This window comes from Triticum aestivum, chromosome 7D, assembly GCF_018294505.1.
Source record: "Triticum aestivum cultivar Chinese Spring chromosome 7D, IWGSC CS RefSeq v2.1, whole genome shotgun sequence".
Taxonomy (NCBI): domain Eukaryota; kingdom Viridiplantae; phylum Streptophyta; class Magnoliopsida; order Poales; family Poaceae; genus Triticum; species Triticum aestivum.
Genome location: NC_057814.1, coordinates 572,983,312 through 573,000,980, shown reverse-complemented (window position 1 = coordinate 573,000,980; position 17,669 = coordinate 572,983,312). Strand labels below are relative to the sequence as shown.

The 17,669-nt window shown below is 45.2% G+C and overlaps 1 pseudogene; it reads right to left on the bottom strand.

Annotated features, from left to right (window-relative positions):
• Positions 1–1,620: 1,620 nt before the first annotated feature.
• Positions 1,621–12,353, bottom strand: LOC123171310 (AP-3 complex subunit beta-1-like; annotated as a pseudogene).
• Positions 12,354–17,669: the final 5,316 nt, after the last annotated feature.

The window sequence follows — 17,669 nt, the reverse complement described above, 5'->3', positions numbered from 1 at the left end:
CCCGCATACGGGAACACAAGCGCCAACCTCTACCCAAAATCCCCTCCCCTTAACCAAGTGCACGATCTTGTTTAAATGTGTTGATCTTGTTCTGTGAACTCATAATTTTGTCTCTGATTTTGTTGATCTTATTATATAGTCTCCTTCATTTGATCATTTCGAAGTAGGAGTTGTAGAAGTAACTTGAATAAAAGAAAGTTAGAGAAAAATGTGTCCCTCTTGTTTGTTCTGTAATTAAGAAGAACAAGAAAGAAAATATGGGAATGTTTCTCTAAGAAGTTCAGTTACAGGCTACTCATCCATGAATGTAATTGGACATTGTTTGGTACAATCTAGTTCAAGCTTATTGTTATCTACTTCTGAAAAATAACATCATTTTTTATTCCATCGCACATCAAATTGTGATATATATATGTGTGTGTGTGTGTGTATGTGTGTGTGTTGAAATACTAAAATTTGGTATATATGTGTTGAAATTTTAAATCATATACACTAACATGTTGTGTATATATGCAGAAATGCGAAAAAATACACGATGAAGTATGAATTGGGTAAGGTGGACAAGATGGGTATTTTTACCCGCGGGTATTACCCGCACCTAGCCGGGTACGGGTATGGAAACAATTTGAAACCCGATGTGCGAGTACGGGTATGAGTTTGGGCGAAAATACTGAGATGGGTAAGAGTTTGGGCAACCATTACCCGCACCCGAACCCGGCGGGTGCCAGGTTGACATTAAGAAAGTAATCGCAATAAACTGAACAATCATATGCTAAGCTAACAGATGGCTCTTATCCATCACATCATTCTCCTAGTGATGTGATCCCATTATCAAATGACAACACATGTCTATGGTTAGGAAACCTTAACCATCTTTGACCAACGAGCTAGTCTAGTAGAGGCTTTACTAGGGACACGGTATTTGTTTATGTATTCACACATGTATTTACGTTTTCGGTCCATACAATTCTAGCATGAATAATACATCTTTATCATGATTAAGTAAATATAATAATAACCATTTTATTACTGCCTCTAGGGAATATTTCCATCAGAAAGAACTAGGAACATGGATACACCATTTCTTGTGGTGGGAAGCAGTACAAAAGTAAGATGCACCATGGATTATGTATAGAAAGCTAAGTTGATTGAAAACCATAATGGTGCAAATGGGCTAAAGATTCACTTGCGCTAGCATAGATCTGATACACATAATGTAGGCTTACCAACCGTAGTCAACCAATTAAGATCTAGAAGGATCTTCAGAGTTCAGATGACCTCGCCAAGGGGGCTTTGATTCAAACAAGAGGACGAGATAAGAGATCCATCCGATTCAAATGGTTAGTTGTGGGAGCGGCGGCTCGAGGGATTTTGCAAAATTTTGGGTTTATAAATAAAGGGAATTCGGCAACGACGGAAACCCTAGGTTATTAAGGGGATTGGGACATGGAGAAGAAATAAAAGTATGAACTGCATGCTTATCTTTTCCTTATAATCTGATAATTAGCCTCAACAACAAACATAATATAATTCTTAATATTGTGGTTTGACAATGACAGGATAGAATGGGTCTTTCTCCATCATGAACGATACTAGATCAAAACGTATTGGAGCGAATTATCACTCGCATGTGCGAGGTTTTGGTGCGATGATGCAGGGGGTGATCTCCAGCACGACCTTGTAGGCGTGCAGCTTCATGTTGTATTCCTGGTCTAGGAGCTCGAAGACGCACACGTCCCACTTCTCCAGGTTGTTCTCCATGGCCAGCGCACCCCACCCAGCGCTGAACACTGCGCAGGGACTTTTCCCGCCGGTGTACTCGTACCACACCTTCCACGGCTTCGCCTGTGGGTCCCACAACGTCATCTTCCTACTCTCTTTGGGGAGAAATGTTTTCACGAACTTGTCTGGGATGATCTACAGTTGCAGGTCGATCACAATCATTCAGTGAGCAATGCATTTTTTTAATATGTGTATCGAAAGGAGAAATCGAATTGATCAATTACCATGAAGTACGAGGCATAGACATCGTTGTGCTTCATTGCCTTGATGGTGAAGGGCCTCTCAGATTTGAACCTCTATGCCCTGTCCATGGCATATTCCTTCTCCCTTTGAGTTATTGGACGCCTCTGCGACGTTAATCCCAGTCTTCTCATAACCTTGATGAGAACTAGTATAAAAAGATGCATACTATCAGGATAGTTCACTTCAAGTTTGTTCTAATTAGTACTAGCAGTATAATAAAAGGTGCGCTTACAGGAAGGAAGGAAGGAAGGAAGGAAGGAAGAAAGAGATTTACCTCTTCTAGGTTGGTTTTCACCATTGCTCTTGTTAAACATCGGGAACTGATTCTGCTTACTAAGCCTTTTACAAAAGATTTGTGCCACGTGGTTAAGTCCGTGCACACGGATTCTGGTGCGAATACACCTGTATGAACTATATGCAGGTAAAGTTCATTAGCTCCATGACAAGAGCATATAGATAGGAACCATTTTATAGTATAAGACTATTGGGAATCGTAGCAGAATTTTAAAATTTCCTACGCATCACCAAGATCCATCTATGGAGTATACTAGCAACGAGGGGAAAGGAGTGCATCTACATACCCTTGTAGATCGCGAGCGGAAGCGTTCCAATGAACGGGGTTGATGGAGTCATACTCGCCGTGATCCAAATCACCGATGACCGAGTGCCGAACGGACGGCACCTCCGCGTTCAACACACGTACGGAGCAGCGACGTCTCCTCCTTCTTGATCCAGCAAGGGGGAAGGAGAGGTTTATGGAGATCCAGCAGCACGACGGCGTGGTGGTGGAAGTAGCGGGGATCTCGGCAGGGCTTCGCCAAGCTTCTGCGAGAGGGAGAGGTGTTGCAGGGGGAGAGGGAGGCGCCAGGGGCTATGGTGCTGCTGCCCTCCCTCCCCCCCACTATATATAGGGACCCCTGGGGGGGGGGCGCCGGCCCTGGGAGATCTGATCTCCAAGGGGGGGCGGCGGCCAAGGGGGAAGGGGGGGGTGGCTTCCCCCCAAGCCAAGTGGGGCGCCCCCCACCCCTAGGGTTTCCAACCCTAGGCGCAGGGGGAGGCCCAAGGGGGGCGCCCGAGCCCACTAAGGGCTGGTTCCCTTCCCACTTCAGCCCATGGGGCCCTCCGGGACAGGTGGCCCCACCCGGTGGACCCCCGGGACCCTTCCGGTGGTCCCGGTACAATACCGATAACCCCCGAAACTTTCCCGGTGGCCGAAACTGGACTTCCTATATATAATTCTTCACCTCCGGACCATTCCGGAACTCCTCGTGACGTCCAGGATCTCATCCGGGACTCCGAACAACTTTCGGGTTTCCGCATACTAATATCTCTACAACCCTAGCGTCACCGAACCTTAAGTGTGTAGACCCTACGGGTTCGGGAGACATGCAGACATGACCGAGACGCCTCTCCGGTCAATAACCAACAGCGGGATCTGGATACCCATGTTGGCTCCCACATGTTCCACGATGATCTCATCGGATGAACCACGATGTCGAGGATTCAATCAATCCCGTATACAATTCCCTTTGTCAATCGGTATGTTACTTGCCCGAGATTCGATCGTCGGTATCCCAATACCTTGTTCAATCTCGTTACCGGCAAGTCTCTTTACTCGTACCGTAATGCATGATCCCGTGGCTAACTCCTTAGTCACATTGAGCTCATTATGATGATGCATTACCGAGTGGGCCCAGAGATACCTCTCCGTCATACGGAGTGACAAATCCCAGTCTCGATCCGTGCCAACTCAACAGACACTTTCGGAGATACCCGTAGTGTACCTTTATAGTCACCCAGTTACGTTGTGACGTTTGGCACACCCAAAGCACTCCTACGGTATCCGGGAGTTGCACGATCTCATGGTCTAAGGAAAAGATACTTGACATTGGAAAAGCTCTAGCAAACGAACTACACGATCTTTGAGCTATGCTTAGGATTGGGTCTTGTCCATCACATCATTCTCCTAATGATGTGATCCCGTTATCAATGACATCCAATGTCCATAGTCAGGAAACCATGACTATCTGTTGATCAACGAGCTAGTCAACTAGAGGCTTACTAGGGACACGTTGTGGTCTATGTATTCACACATGTATTACGATTTCCGGATAACACAATTATAGCATGAACAATAGACAATTATCATGAACAAAGAAATATAATAATAACCATTTATTATTGCCTCTAGGGCATATTTCCAACAGTCTCCCACTTGCACTAGAGTCAATAATCTAGTTACATTGTGATGAATCGAACACCCATAGCGTTCTGGTGTTGATCATGTTTTGCTCTAGGGAGAGGTTTAGTCAACGGATCTGCTACATTCAGGTCCGTATGTACTTTACAAATATCTATGTCTCCATTTTGAACACTTTCACGAATGGAGTTGAAGCGACGCTTGATATGCCTGGTCTTCCTGTGAAACCTGGGCTCCTTGGCAAGGGCAATAGCTCCAGTGTTGTCACAGAAGAGAGTCATCGGGCCCGACGCATTGGGAATCACCCCTAGGTCGGTAATGAACTCCTTTATCCAGACTGCTTCCTGTGCTGCCTCTGAGGCCGCCATGTACTCCGCTTCACATGTAGATCCCGCCACGACGCTTTGCTTGCAACTGCACCAGCTTACTGCTCCTCCATTCAAAATATACACGTATCCGGTTTGTGACTTCGAGTCATCCAGATCTGTGTCGAAGCTAGCGTCGACGTAACCCTTTACGACGAGCTCTTCGTCACCTCCATAAACGAGAAACATATCCTTAGTCCTCTTCAGGTACTTCAGGATATTCTTGACCGCTGTCCAGTGTTCCATGCCGGGATTACTTTGGTACCTTCCTACCAAACTTACGGCAAGGTTTACATCAGGTCTGGTACACAGCATGGCATACATAATAGACCCTATGGCCGAGGCATAGGGGATGACACTCATCTTTTCTCTATCTTCTGCCGTGGTCGGGCATTGAGCCGTGCTCAATTGCACACCTTGCAATACAGGCAAGAACCCCTTCTTGGACTGATCCATATTGAACTTCTTCAATATCTTGTCAAGGTACGTACTCTGTGAAAGACCAATGAGGCGTCTTGATCTATCTCTATAGATCTTGATGCCTAATATATAAGCAGCTTCTCCAAGGTCCTTCATTGAAAAACACTTATTCAAATAGGCCTTTATACTTTCCAAGAATTCTATATCATTTCCCATCAATAGTATGTCATCCACATATAATAAGAGAAATGCTACAGAGCTCCCACTCACTTTCTTGTAAACACAGGCTTCTCCATAAGTCTGTGTAAACCCAAACGCTTTGATCATCTCATCAAAACGAATGTTCCAACTCCGAGATGCTTGCACCAGTCCATAGATGGAGCGCTGGAGCTTGCATACCTTGTTAGCATTCTTAGGATCGACAAAACCTTCCGGCTGCATCATATACAATTCTTCCTTAAGGAAGCCGTTAAGGAATGCCGTTTTGACGTCCATCTGCCATATCTCATAATCATAGTATGCGGCAATTGCTAACATGATTCGGACGGACTTCAGCTTCGCTACGGGTGAGAAAGTCTCATCGTAGTCAACCCCTTGAACTTGTCGATAACCCTTAGCGACAAGTCGAGCCTTATAGATGGTCACATTACCATCCGCGTCTGTCTTCTTCTTAAAGATCCATTTATTTTCTATGGCTCGCCGATCATCGGGCAAGTCAGTCAAAGTCCATACTTCGTTTTCATACATGGATCCTATCTCGGATTTCATGGCTTCTAGCCATTTGTCGGAATCCGGGCCCGCCATCGCTTCTTCATAGTTCGAAGGTTCACCGTTGTCTAACAACATGATTTCCAGGACAGGGTTGCCGTACCACTCTGGTGCGGAACGTGTCCTTGTGGACCTACGAAGTTCAGCAGTAACTTGATCCGAAGCTTCATGATCATCATCATTAACTTCCTCCCCAGTCGGTGTAGGCACCACAGGAACATCTTCCCGCGCTGCGCTACTTTCCGGTTCGGAAGGGGTGACTATCACCTCATCAAGTTCCACTTTCCTCCCACTCAATTCTTTCGAGAGAAACTCTTTCTCCAGAAAGGACCCGTTCTTGGCAACAAAGATCTTGCCTTCGGATCTGAGGTAGAAGGTATACCCAATGGTTTCCTTAGGGTATCCTATGAAGACGCATTTTTCCGACTTGGGTTCGAGCTTTTCAGGTTGAAGTTTCTTGACATAAGCATCGCATCCCCAAACTTTTAGAAACGACAGCTTAGGTTTCTTCCCAAACCATAATTCATACGGTGTCGTCTCAACGGATTTCGACGGAGCCCTATTTAAAGTGAATGCGGCAGTCTCTAAAGCATAGCCCCAAAATGAGAGCGGTAGATCGGTAAGAGACATCATAGATCGCACCATATCCAATAGAGTGCGATTACGACGTTCGGACACACCGTTTCGCTGAGGTGTTCCAGGCGGCGTGAGTTGTGAAACGATTCCACATTTCCTTAAGTGCGTACCAAATTCGTGACTTAAATATTCTCCACCACGATCTGATCGTAAGAACTTTATTTTCCTGTCACGTTGATTCTCAACCTCACTCTGAAATTCCTTGAACTTTTCAAAGGTTTCAGACTTGTGTTTCATTAGGTAGACATACCCATATCTACTTAAGTCATCAGTGAGAGTGAGAACATAACGATATCCTCCGCGAGCCTCAACACTCATTGGACCGCACACATCGGTATGTATGATTTCCAATAAGTTGGTTGCTCGCTCCATTGTTCCGGAGAACGGAGTCTTGGTCATCTTACCCATGAGGCATGGTTCGCACGTGTCAAATGATTCGTAATCAAGAGACTCCAAAAGTCCATCTGCATGGAGCTTCTTCATGCGTTTGACACCAATGTGACCAAGGCGGCAGTGCCACAAGTATGTGGGACTATCGTTATCAACTTTACATCTTTTGGTATTCACACTATGAATATGTGTAACATCACGTTCGAGATTCATCAAGAATAAACCATTGACCAGCGGGGCATGACCATAAAACATATCTCTCATATAAATAGAACAACCATTATTCTCGGATTTAAATGAGTAGCCATCTCGAATTAAACGAGATCCAGATACAATGTTCATGCTCAAAGCTGGCACTAAATAACAATTATTGAGGTTTAAAACTAATCCCGTAGGTAAATGCAGAGGTAGCGTGCCGACGGCGATCACATCGACCTTGGAACCATTCCCGACGCGCATCGTCACCTCGTCCTTTGCCAGTCTCCGCTTATTCCGCAGTTCCTGTTTTGAGTTACAAATATGAGCAACCGCACCGGTATCAAATACCCAGGAGCTACTACGAGTACTGGTAAGGTACACATCAATTACATGTATATCACATATACCTTTGGTGTTGCCGGCCTTCTTGTCCGCTAAGTATTTGGGGCAGTTCCGCTTCCAGTGACCACTTCCCTTGCAATAAAAGCACTCAGTCTCAGGCTTGGGTCCATTCTTCGACTTCTTCCCAGTAACTGGCTTACCGGGCGCGGCAACTCCCTTGCCGTCCTTCTTGAAGTTCTTCTTACCCTTGCCTTTCTTGAACTTAGTGGTTTTATTCACCATCAACACTTGATGTTCCTTTCTGATCTCCACCTCCGCTGATTTCAGCATCGAATATACCTCAGGAATGGTCTTTTCCATCCCCTGCATATTGAAGTTCATCACAAAGCTCTTGTAGCTCGGTGGAAGCGACTGAAGGATTCTGTCAATGACCGCGTCATCCGGGAGATTAACTCCCAGCTGAGACAAGCGGTTGTGTAACCCAGACATTCTGAGTATGTGCTCACTAACAGAACTATTTTCCTCCATTTTACAGCTGAAGAACTTGTCAGAGACTTCATATCTCTCGACCCGGGCATGAGCTTGGAAAACCATTTTCAGCTCTTCGAACATCTCATATGCTCCATGTTTCTCAAAACGCTTTTGGAGACCCGGTTCTAAGCTGTAAAGCATGCCGCACTGAACGAGGGAGTAATCATCAGCACGTGATTGCCAAGCGTTCATAACGTCTTGGTTCTCTGGGATTGGTGCTTCACCTAGCGGTGCTTCTAGGACATAATCTTTCTTGGCAGCTATGAGGATGATCCTCAGGTTCCGGACCCAGTCCGTATAGTTGCTGCCATCATCTTTCAGCTTGGTTTTCTCTAGGAACGCGTTGAAGTTGAGGACAACGTGGGCCATTTGATCTACAAGACATATTGTAAAGATTTTAGACTAAGTTCATGATAATTAAGTTCATATAATCAAATTATTCAATGAACTCCCACTCAGATAGACATCCCTCTAGTCATCTAAGTGAAACATGATCCGAGTTAACTAGGCCGTGTCCGATCATCACGTGAGACGGACTAGTCAAGATCGGTGAACATCTCCATGTTGATCGTATCTTCTATACGACTCATGCTCGACCTTTCGGTCCTCCGTGTTCCGAGGCCATGTCTGTACATGCTAGGCTCGTCAAGTCAACCTAAGTGTATTGCGTGTGTTCCGAGGCCATGTCTGTACATGCTAGGCTCGTCAACACCCGTTGTATGCGAACGTTAGAATCTATCACACCCGATCATCACGTGGTGCTTCGAAACAACGAACCTTCGCAACGGTGCACAGTTAGGGGGAACACTTTCTTGAAATTATTATAAGGGATCATCTTACTTACTACCGTCGTTCTAAGCAAATAAGATGCAAAACATGATAAACATCACATGCAATCAAATAGTGACATGATATGGCCAATATCATTTTGCTCCTTTGATCTCCATCTTCGGGGCACCATGATCATCTTCGTCACCGGCATGACACCATGATCTCCATCATCATGATCTCCATCATTGTGTCTTCATGAAGTTGTCACGCCAACGATTACTTCTACTTCTATGGCTAACGCGTTTAGCAATAAAGTAAAGTAATTTACATGGCGTTATTCAATGACACGCAGGTCATACAAAAAATAAAGACAACTCCTATGGCTCCTGCCGGTTGTCATACTCATCGACATGCAAGTCGTGATTCCTATTACAAGAATATGATCAATCTCATACATCACATATATCATTCATCACATCTTCTGGCCATATCACATCACAAGCACATGCTGCAAAAACAAGTTAGACGTCCTCTAATTGTTGTTGCAAGTTTTTTACGTGGCTTGTATAGGTTTCTAGCAAGAACGTTTCTTACCTACGTAAAACCACAACGTGATATGCCAATTTCTATTTACCCTTCATAAGGACCCTTTTCATCGAATCCGTTCCGACTAAAGTGGGAGAGACAGACACCCGCTAGCCACCTTATGCAACTAGTGCATGTCAGTCGGTGGAACCTGTCTCACGTAAGCGTACGTGTAAGGTCGGTCCGGGCCGCTTCATCCCACAATACCGCCGAAACAAGATAAGACTAGTAGCGGCAAGAAGAATTGGCAACATCTACGCCCACAACTGCTTTGTGTTCTACTCGTGCATAGTAACTACGCATAGGCCTGGCTCATGATGCCACTGTTGGGGATCGTAGCAGAATTTTAAAATTTCCTACGCATCACCAAGATCCATCTATGGAGTATACTAGCAACGAGGGGAAAGGAGTGCATCTACATACCCTTGTAGATCGCGAGCGGAAGCGTTCCAATGAACGGGGTTGATGGAGTCGTACTCGCCGTGATCCAAATCACCGATGACCGAGTGCCGGACGGACGACACCTCCGCGTTCAACACACGTACGGAGCAGCGACATCTCCTCCTTCTTGATCCAGCAAGGGGGAAGGAGAGGTTGATGGAGATCCAGCAGCACGACGGCGTGGTGGTGGAAGTAGCGGGGATCTCGGCAGGGCTTCGCCAAGCTTCTGCGAGAGGGAGAGGTGTTGCAGGGGGAGAGGGAGGCGCCAGGGGCTGTGGTGCTGCTGCCCTCCCTCCCCCCACTATATATAGGGACCCCTGGGGGGGGGCGCCGGCCCTGGGAGATCAGATCTCCAAGGGGGGCGGCGGCCAAGGGGGAAGGGGGTGGCTTCCCCCCCAAGCCAAGTGGGGCGCCCCCCACCCCTAGGGTTTCCAACCCTAGGCGCAGGGGGAGGCCCAAGGGGGGCGCCCCAGCCCACTAAGGGCTGGTTCCCTTCCCACTTCAGCCCATGGGGCCCTCCGGGATAGGTGGCCCCACCCGGTGGACCCCCGGGACCCTTCCGGTGGTCCCGGTACAATACCGATAACCCCCGAAACTTTCCCGGTGGCCGAAACTGGACTTCCTATATATAATTCTTCACCTCCGGACCATTCCGGAACTCCTCGTGACATCCGGGATCTCATACGGGACTCCGAACAACTTTCGGGTTTCCGCATACTAATATCTCTACAACCCTAGCGTCACCGAACCTTAAGTGTGTAGACCCTACGGGTTCGGGAGACATGCAGACATGACCGAGACGCCTCTCCGGTCAATAACCAACAGCGGGATCTGGATACCCATGTTGGCTCCCACATGTTCCACGATGATCTCATCGGATGAACCACGATGTCGAGGATTCAATCAATCCCGTATACAATTCCCTTTGTCAATCGGTATGTTACTTGCCCGAGATTCGATCGTCGGTATCCCAATACCTTGTTCAATCTCGTTACCGGCAAGTCTCTTTACTCGTACCGTAATGCATGATCCCGTGGCTAACTCCTTAGTCACATTGAGCTCATTATGATGATGCATTACCGAGTGGGCCCAGAGATACCTCTCCGTCATACGGAGTGACAAATCCCAGTCTCGATCCGTGCCAACTCAACAGACACTTTCGGAGATACCCGTAGTGTACCTTTATAGTCACCCAGTTACGTTGTGACGTTTGGCACACCCAAAGCACTCCTACGGTATCCGGGAGTTGCACGATCTCATGGTCTAAGGAAAAGATACTTGACATTGGAAAAGGTCTAGCAAACGAACTACACGATCTTTGAGCTATGCTTAGGATTGGGTCTTGTCCATCACATCATTCTCCTAATGAAGTGATCCCGTTATCAATGACATCCAATGTCCATAGTCAGGAAACCATGACTATCTGTTGATCAACGAGCTAGTCAACTAGAGGCTTACTAGGGACACGTTGTGGTCTATGTATTCACACATGTATTACAATTTCCGGATAACACAATTATAGCATGAACAATAGACAATTATCATGAACAAAGAACTATAATAATAACCATTTATTATTGCCTCTAGGGCATATTTCCAACAAAGAGCGGTGCTATGTAGCTTGCAGAGCATATGGATTGCTCGATGATACAACATGTAAGACATCTCAACCAATGTGTGTGTGTACGTGTGTGTGTGTAAAAAAGTACTACTCATTTTGAAATCGATTCGTTACCTGCCAAATTATCACTTGATGTTATTTCTTCCAAAGATTTTTTGAGGGGAACTCTTTTAGATGCCGAAGCAGCAGACCTGGTATAAACAATTAAAGGAGCAGCTTTTTCCCTCACCCTTGGAGTCCTTTGATGGACGACTGGCCAACACTGCTTACAATGGATGTGCCCATAGGTTAGCTAGATAACAAGAGCCTATGAATCATGTGGCAACATTTTGCCATCACAATATATAGTTAATTTGAAATCGATCCATCCAATGGTTATTCTGAATTACCTACCAAACTGTCACTTGATGCTACTGACTTAGAAGCGGAATCACCAGGTGGAGACCTTATCTCCTCTGACTTGGACATCATGGGTGGATGACGCTCAGATTCTTCTTATAGTTCGATGTGCACATAGACAAAGGTTAGCTCGATAACAAGAGTATACGAATCATTTTAGAAAATCAAGCCATCTCATAACAATATATATGTAAAAGGTACTACATGTACTAATTATTTTTAAATTAGTCAATCGATTAGAGGGTTCTTCTTAATTACCTGCCAAGCTGTCGCTTGACGCTGCTCCCCCAGAAACTGGATCATCGGATGAAGCTTCAGAGTTTTTCCCCTCCGCGGGCCTGGACTTCTTGGATCGGTCCACTTCTACCATGATATCATGAACCTTCCTAAACCTAGCCCGCTTCTCGACCACAAAACCATCGTCGGTCTTGCGTCGATCGTCCTGCTGTTGTTGCGCTGGTTCCAGAGCATCGTCGCTGCACATGCAACATCCATAGTCTTCCCCATTCCCTAGAGTTTTTGATAATTGGTCTTCAACTTCCTCTGCCTCTTCATCTTCTAAAGAATCTTCTTCTTCTTCTTCCGAAGATTCATTTTGTGGTTTACCATCTGCACTGGTACCAGTGTGAGTGTCTTCTTCTTGCGGGGTAGTACCATCACATTGGTGTTATTTTGATAAGACATAGTTGCTTGGTTAGCATGTTTGCAGTATTTTTTTTATGTCAACATTAAACTTTTATCTTGAATCTTTCGGATCTAAATATTCATGCCACAATAAAAAGACTTACATTAAGAATTATGCTAAGAAGCATTCCACATCAAAAATTCTGTTTTTATCATTTACCTACTCGAGGACGAGCAAGAATTAAGCTTGGGGATGCTGATACGTCTCCAACGTATCTATAATTTTTGATTCTTCCATGATATTATATTATCAGTTTTTGGTGTTTATGGGCTTTACTATGCACTTTTATATTATTTTTGGGACTAACCTATTAACCCAGAGCCCAGTGCCAGTTTCTGTTTTTCCCTTGTTTCAGTGTTTCGCAGAAAAGGAATATCAAACAGAGTCCAAACGGAATGAAACCTTCGGGAAAGTTATATTTGGAACAGAAGCAATCCAGGGGACTTGGAGTGCACGTCAGGGAAGCAACGAGGGAGGCACGAGGCAGGGGGCGCGCCCACCCCCTCTGGGTGCGCCCTCCACCCTCGTGGTCCCCTCGTGGCTCCCCTAATGTATTTCTTTCGCCTATATATATATCCATATACCCTAAAAACATCGGGGAACAGAATAGATCGGGAGTTCCGCCGCCGCAAGCCTCTGTAGCCACCAAAAACCAATCGGGACCCTGTTCCGGCACCCTGCCGGAGGGGGGATCCCTCACCGGTGGCCATCTTCATCATCCCGGCGATCTCCATGACGAGGAGGGAGTAGTTCACCCTCGGGGCTGAGGGTATATACCAGTAGCTATGTGTTTGATCTCTCTCTCTCTCTCTCTCGTGTTCTTGAGGTGATACGATCTTGATGTATCGCGAGCTTTGCTATTATAGTTGGATCTTATGATGTTTCTCCCCCTCTACTCTCTTGTAATGGATTGAGTTTTCCCTTTAAAGTAATCTTATCGGATTGAGTCCTTAAGGATTTGAGAATACTTGATGTATGTCTTGTCGTGCTTATCTGTGGTGACAATGGGATATCACGTGATCCACTTGATGTATGTTTTGGTGATCAACTTGTGGGTTCCGCCCATGAACCTATGCATAGGGTTTGGCACACTTTTTCGTCTTCACTCTCCGGTAGAAACTTTGGGGCACTCTTTGAAGTACTTTTGTGTTGGTTGAATAGATGAATCTGAGATTGTGTGATGCATATCGTATAATCATACCCACGGATACTTGAGGTGACATTGGAGTATCTAGGTGACATTTGGGTTTTGGTTGATTTGTGTCTTAAGGTGTTATTCTAGTACGAACTCTATGATGGATCGAACAGAAAGAATAGCTTCGTGTTATTTTACTACGGACTCTTGAATAGATCAATCAGAAAGGATAACTTTGAGGTGGTTTCGTACCCTACCATAATCTCTTCGTTTGTTCTCCTCTATTAGTGACTTTGGAGTGACTCTTTGTTGCATGTTGAGGGATAGTTATATGATCCAAGTATGTTATTATTGTTGAGAGAACTTGCACTAGTGAAAGTATGAACCCTAGGCCTTGTTTCCTAGCATTGCAATACCGTTTACGCTCACTTTTATCATTAGTTACCTTGTTGTTTTTGTATTTTCAGATTACAAAACCTTTATCTACCATCCATATTGCACTTGTATCACCATCTCTTCGCCGAACTAGTGCACCTATACAATTTACCATTGTATTGGGTGTGTTGGGGACACAAGATACTCTTTGTTATTTGGTTGCAGGGTTGTTTGAGAGAGACCATCTTCATTCTACGCCTCCCACAGATTGATAAACCTTAGGTCATTCACTTGAGGGAAATTTGCTACTGTCCTACAAACCTCTGCACTTGGAGGCCCAACAACGTCTACAAGAAGAAGGTTGTGTAGTAGACATCAAGCTCTTTTCTGGCGCCGTTGCCTGGGAGGTGAGTGCTTGAAGGTATATCTTTAGATCTTGCAATCGAATCTTTTAGTTTCTTGTTTTAGCACTAGTTTAGTTTATAAAAGAAAACTACAAAAAAATGGAATTAAGTTTGTCTCATACGCTTCATCTTTTTAATATCTTTCGTGAGTATGATGGAAAGGAAAATTGTGCCAAAGTATTAGAAGAAGAATGCATTAAAATGTTTGGCACTAAATATTTGAATGATGAGTGTAACATCCCAAAATTCTAAATTTTGGAATGTTATATTAAATAAATAATTGTGATTGTTTGTTTGATTTTTGTGCGATTGATTGTGTGAAATTGAGTGGAATTGAAACTTCTGAAAGTTGCATGAGAGGGAATAAAAGGACTTTCCCAGAATGTTTCACCTTGCATTTTGATCCTTGTGTATTCAAATTCATTTCATCACAAAACCCTAGAGTGAAGATAATATGACTTCTTCCATTTAAATAAATAAAAAAGGGGTTTGAAAATGATTTGAATTCCATTTGAAATATTTCAAATTTAGAAACTTTAAGAAACTCAATGAGTTCATGAGGGAAGATAAAATGACTTCTTCAAATTTGAAGAAAGAGAGTTGGAAGTTTCAAAGAAATGATTTGAAAGTCACTTTGAAGTTATTGAATTTCCAAATTTCAAATCCTCTTGGGAGTTATTTAGTTTTAATTCAAATTATTTTTCTCCTAAAAATAAATAAATGTAAATAAGGGTAAAATGATTCCCTTCAATAGAAAATTAGGAGAAAATAAATTCTAAATCATTTTGGTATTTAAAAAATGATTTGTATGGATTTTAAATGCAAATCTAGCACTGTTTGACTTTTATGAATTTTTATAGAATTTATTTGAACTTGGAAAATAGTTTATCTTATTCTTGGTATTTTTGTGAGCATTTTGGTATATGATATGCCTATGTATAATTTTTATTTAATTTACTTCTGTTGGAGTTCTCTTTTTGTTTAAAAAAAAACGCACGCGCGCTCGAGCACACCGGCCCAGCCACAGGCCAGCGAGGCCATGGCCCAGCCGCAGCGCTAGGGCAGCCAGCGGCCTGCCAGGCAAGCGCCAAGAGGCCAGCGCCCCAGCGCCGCACGCACAAGCCGCCCGCTCCTCTCCTCGCTCGCACGCAGCGCCCGCTGCCAGATGGGGCCCGCTCCCCATGTCACCCCCAATCTCCCGCTCCTCCCGCTGGATGAGCACGCACACGCGCTCCGCCCGAACCCGCCAGCCGAAGCTCTTGGGATAAGGCTTATCCCTCGCTCCCGAGCCCTCTCTCCGCGCCTATAAAAGCCTCGGAGCCTGCTCTCTCCATCCTGACCACTCTCTCGTCCTCTCGCCGCTCCTACCACCCGCAGTTGCCGCTTGGATCTCGCCGGCCGAAGCTCCGTCGCCGGAGTTTGCCGTCATCCGTAAGCCGCCACGGCCCCCGTCTTCTTCTTCAATCTGTTGCCCGAGTCGAAGCGCATCCATTTGACATATTTGTTGCCCCTAGGTTTCGAGGGAGACGCCGCCCCGACGACTTGCGTCCTCGCCGGAGCACGGAGCTGCCATCCCCGCGCAGCACGACCTCGACGTCCCCGACACTAGCCGCCTCCACCACCGGATAGCCCTCGACGCGCCGATCCCGTTCGTCCTCTCCCCCGCCGCCGGAGGCCACCGCAGCCGCCGCCCCGTCACCGCCCAATGCCGGCGCCGCCGTCTCCTGCTCGTCGACGTCGCCGCTGTAAGACGACCCTCTCCACACCCGTTCGATTGTTTTCGCTGAGACTTATGAGGTATATATCAGTTTTAGGTTATTTATACATGTGATTTCACTTTGATATATACATCGATGTACTGTGCGTGCCAGCATGCCGATCCAGGGATGGTACAGATACACAGAGGCTCGACCGTTTGAGGTCGGGTCGCTACAAGATGGTATCAGAGCACATGTTGACTGTAGGACGTGACCCTAGAAACTGGAAAGCCCTTAGGAAAGGATCTCTCTAAAACTTTATTTTCAAAAAGATCCTTTACTTCTCTTCTTTTCCGAGCTTTATCAAATCTTTCATTTTGCCCCAAATAGTTAGACAATACCCCTTTTCCCTTTGACCACATGGAGGATCAACTGATGAGACCACTCCGAGAAGGACAAGGTATCAGACTTCACCATACACTAGAAGAATTAATGCTACGACAGTCGAAGACTCGAAGAATATGAAGACACGGAAGAATTCCAAGATTTATATGACCTTTAGAGGACCAAACCCTTGTTGTATACTCACGTTAGATGCGATGATTTGTGAGCTGTCATATTTTGTGTGTGTTTTCCGACAACAACAAATAAAACTTATTTTCAAAACTATATTGTTTGTATTGTGTGTATCTCTCTCTATCCCTCTTATCTCATCCCAAAACCCTTGGACCCAATAGATGATGAATGAAGATGGACTTGTATTCTCTGGACCGATCACTCAGTTGGAGGCAGAGCTATGGATTCAAAATATGGAGAGTCACTTTGGGAGCAATTTGGTTGCAAGGAAGTATGAGGTTCAATACACTCTTCAGTACTTTAGAAAAAGAGCTGCAACCTCGTGGAAAATGCATCAGGCCATACAAGGATGTAATGGAGCAAACACTTGGGAGGAATTGAAGAAAACTCTGTTGGGATCTCGTCTTATCCGGAAGCACGATGATAACCTGATGAATAAACCTCGTGCCTGCAAGATATGCGGAGAAATAGGACACACCCATGAGGAACACAAGGATGGATGCCCTCATTGTGAAGGAAATCAATCGGCGGAAGAATGCCCAACTAGGCAGATTACTTGTTTCGTGTGTGAAGGAACTATGCACTACCCTGCCCAGTGTCATATTTACCCCAAGGTACAAGAAATTGCCAAGCAGCAGAATGGAGCAATGAAAGAAGCACTCAGGGAAAGTTTAAAAGAACCTGTGATGAAGGAAGATGTTGACGACCCTAAGGGAGAAGGCCTAAACAAATTTTACTCCAATGCGTGCTATTCATATGGAGAAGAAGAACATTTTTCACTGTATTGCATGAAGCAAAGCCAAGAGTATCTGGGAGACTTCCCAACAGAAGAAGTGGAGTTTGATCCACAAGAGTTAGAAGAATTGATCGGAAAGAAGAAGTCCAGGAAGAGAAGGAGCATGTGTCCCCAGAACAACCCAATTTCTGCAGGAAAGGACCTGAGTCATATCACTTGTTATAGGTGCAAGGATTTAGGTCATTACGCTAGCAAATGCCCAGCAAGGAAGCCAAGAACCCAAGGAACCAAGATAGCCACCAGGAAGCCCCTGGATTTTTCTGAAGTCATTTGTTTATGCTGCAAAGGAGTAGGACATTTTGCCAGAGA